A 4,039-nucleotide genomic window follows, 5' to 3' on the forward strand; every position below is an offset into this window, starting at 1 on the left:
CTTGGTCTCTACATTTGGGCAGTTGTAATACTATTTCAGGGAAATTTACTTCTTTGACTTAATACAGAATGGAATAAAAGTGAAAACTTCTCAGGTAACATTCCAGAAATTTGAACAGAATTGCAATAAAGTACCAAAGACTTAGCAGCCTGCACTGGCTGCCTGGGCCTTGCCTTACTTCCTTGATCATAAGTTGAAGTGTTTGCTAAGTTTAGCTAATGCATAGAAAGGGAAAGCACAGACCCTGCAAATTTAACCACAGGCCCAAATGTCTTAGACATGTTTCCACATATCCCCATCTGAGCTGTACAAATATAAAATTGGAAATCCTGTTGTGGAACTCTGGGCAGGTTACCATGGCCTAAAATCCCCGTGATTCATAAAATATTGTCTGCTTTCATATCTATACATATCTAATATATATTTTCATATCATATATCATATATGCTTTCATATCATATCTATATCTATATTGTTAGAACATTTATCTTCTGCTTTCATATCTGAGTTGATACTGATGACATATTCTGTCTGTTTTCATGTCTGCTCAACATGTACCTTCTGCCTTTTGATATTACTGATATTTCACCTGCAACATTAGCAGATTTTTTTTTGCAGCTAAGATTGTGCACCTCAGTTCCTAATGAATGAGAACAGGACAGGACAAAAGGTGGGTGAAGGGGTGGTCTTTTGGGAATATAACCAAGCTTTGCATTTTTGGATTTTGCCTCTCCTTCTAGACTGCTTCTAGTAGCAAGACTGCCCTTCTTGCAAGAAGGAATAATTAAATAAATCCTTCCTGTCTCTACTTGGAGAAATCTCTGCTTATTTTTATTTGGTCAAGGGTCGTCTTTGTCCCACACAATACCAATTATTCTGTGGTTCAAAACTGTTAGTCCTCATAGATTTGCAAAGTAGGGTAATACTGGAAACGGTTAAAAAATATGATAATAAAATAATAAAAGAAAAAATCTTTCTATGGTAAATCCAACCTTTTCTCCACTCTAGCATGTCAAATGCTTTCAACGAGGATGAACATGGCATCAAGGTCAGCAACTGCACTGATGGTAAATTCTTCAATTTGCAAAGTCTACAAGTGAAGATCAAAGTGGAGGGAGTGTTAGTGCATGATTTTCCATTTGCATAGAATTGTGCACTCACTGCAGCCTCTGAAGCTGAGATGTAACAAAGTATGCATCAGTTCTGTGCTTCTTGTGTAATTTTGGCCTGACAATTAACAATAAGAAAACATAGGTGCTACATCAGCCACCACCACACCATTCATACTTGGAACCATTGGTTACAGCAAATGGGGAAGATTTGAATGTTTCTCTTACCTTGGTAGTATATTTACCAGGGTGTCCATATTGACAATGAGGTTGATGAACACATTGCAAGAGCTAGTTCAGTGTTTGGGAGTCTCTGAAGGAAAGTATGGGAGAAAAGAGGTATTAGACTGACTACCAAACTGAAGGTCTACAGGGCCATTGTGCTGACCTCATTGTTGTATGCCTGGGAAACGTGCACAGTCTACCAGCACCATGTCAGGAAACAATCGCTTCCATTTGAACTCTTAGGAAGATTCTGAAGATTCTGGCAGGATAAGATACCAGACACTGAGGTTCTTACTTGAACTAAACTGCCAAGCATTCAGAATCTGCTTCAGAGAGTGGGACTTCAATGGGCTGGCCGCACTGTTCAAATGTAAAATGTCCACTTGCCAAAAAGACTGTTTTATGGGGAACTAACACAGAACAAGCATTTACATGGTGGTCAGAAGTGATACAAGGAAACTATCGAGGTCTCTCTCAAGAACTTGAATTAATTGTTTGACATAGGAGACACTGGCACAGGACTGCTCAGCACAACATGTGCACATCAGAGAAGGTACTGTGCTCTATTAGCAAAGCAGAATTGAAATCACTCAAAGGAAAAGCAAGATGCGCAAATCCACCCAAAACAGATTATTTGTGCCCAACCTGTAGTAGAGCATTGCAAGCTCCTATTGGTCTGATCAATCAGTGGGACAGATTGAAACTTAACTTTAGCTTAGTGATGTCATTTTGGTCCTCTTCGAGAACAAAGGACAACAACAGCTACCCAGCACCATGTCAGATGTTCTGCTTGGCTGAAGTGAAGAATTCATAAAGGGGAGCAAAGTGGAAAAGTAGGCTGTGGTAAAATTAAGGAAAACATTAAATGTCAGTAATATATTTTAATATTACATTATTTCTTCTCAATTGCATGTCAAGACAATTTTTAGCATTATTTTTTACAAGATTTGTAATTGCTGATACTGTGTACAATGTTTTCCTAATTCTGCTCATTTTAATTTGCATCAGGTTTTTCTGAAATCTACTTGTCCATCATTTCCTATTTCACGATAGTACTCCATGATGTTCATATACCACAACATGTTCAGCCATTTCCCAATTGATGGGCATCACCTCAATTTCCAACATTCTGACAAAACAAAAAGGTTTGCTATAAATGTTTTTGCACAGGTAGGTTCTTTTCCTTTTCAAAATTTCCTTGGGATATCAACCTAGTATACATTGTTTAACTGTCCTCTGGGCATAGTACCTAATTGTTTTCCAGAATGGTTAGATCAGTTCACAGCTCTACCAACAGTGCACTAGTGTCCCAATTTTCCTACATCCACTCCAACATTTATCATGTCCTTTTTTTGTCTTATTAGTCAATCTGATAGATGTGAGGTGTTACCTCTGAGTTGTTTTAATTTGGATTTCTCTAATCAAAAGTGATTTAGAGCATTTCATCATCTGCCTATAGATAGCTTTGATTTCTTTATCAGAAAACTTCCTGTTCATATAATTTGACCATTAATCAATTGGAGAATTGCTAGTATTTACATAAGTTTGATTCAGTTCTCTAAATATTTGAGAAATGAGGCCTTTATTGCAGATACTTGCTATAAAGATTCTTCTCCAGCTTTCTCCTTTCTTTAAAATCTTGTTTGTATTGTTTTTGTTTGTATAAAAGTGTTTTTTTAATTTAATATAATAAAATTATCCACTTAACATTAGATAATATTCTCTATCTCATTTGGTCACGAATTCTTACCTTCCCCATAGATCTGAGAGGTAGACTATTCTTTCATCTTCTAATTTGCTTATGGTATCACCCTTTTTGTGTAAATCAGGCACCTATTTTGATCTTATTTTGGTCTATTATGTGAGATGTTGGTCTACAATTAGTTTGGATCCTATTGCTTTCCACTTTCCTCAAAAGTCTGTGTCAAATAATGAGTTTTTATCCCCAAAAGTGAAGTCTTTGGGTTTATCAAAGACTAGGATCCTTTAGGCATTTACAATTATGTCTTGTGTATCTAATCTATTCCACTGATCCCCCACTCTATTTCTTAGCCAATATGAGATAGTTCTGCTTATTATCATTTTATAATGAAGTTTGAGATCTATTATGCTAGGTTACTTTTGTATTTTTTTTTTCATTAATTCCCTTGATATTCTTGACCTTTTTTTTCTTCCACAGGCCTTTTTTTGTTAGTTTTTATAGCTCTATCAAATAATATTTTGATAGTTTAATATGTAGGGCATTGAATAAATGAATTAGTTTAGGCAGAATTGTTATTTTTTTTTATAATGGCTCAGCCTGCCCATGAGCAATTGATATTTTTTTCTAATTGTTTCAAACTGAGTTTATTTGTGTGAAAAGTGTTTGCCATTGTGTTCATATAGTTGCTGGATTTGTGTTGGCAGGTAGACTCCCAAGTACTTTTATTTTGTTTACAGTGATTTTAAATAGAATCTTTTTTCTATCTCTTGATGCTGGGCTTTGTTGCTCATATAAAGAAATGCTGATGGTATATGTGGGCTTGTCTTATATCCTGCGACTTTGCTATAGTTGTTAATTATTTCAAATATTTTTATTTGATTCTCTAGAGTTCTCTAAGTATATAACATCATATCATCTGCAAACAGTGTTACTTCTGTTTCCTCATTGCTTATTGCAATTCCTTCCATTGCTTGTTTTTCTTCTTCTCATTGCTAAAGGTAAT

This window comes from Petaurus breviceps, unplaced genomic scaffold, assembly GCF_028583685.1.
Source record: "Petaurus breviceps papuanus isolate PSGF00001 unplaced genomic scaffold, PetGlider_PUasm1.0 139, whole genome shotgun sequence".
Lineage (NCBI taxonomy): Eukaryota > Metazoa > Chordata > Mammalia > Diprotodontia > Petauridae > Petaurus > Petaurus breviceps.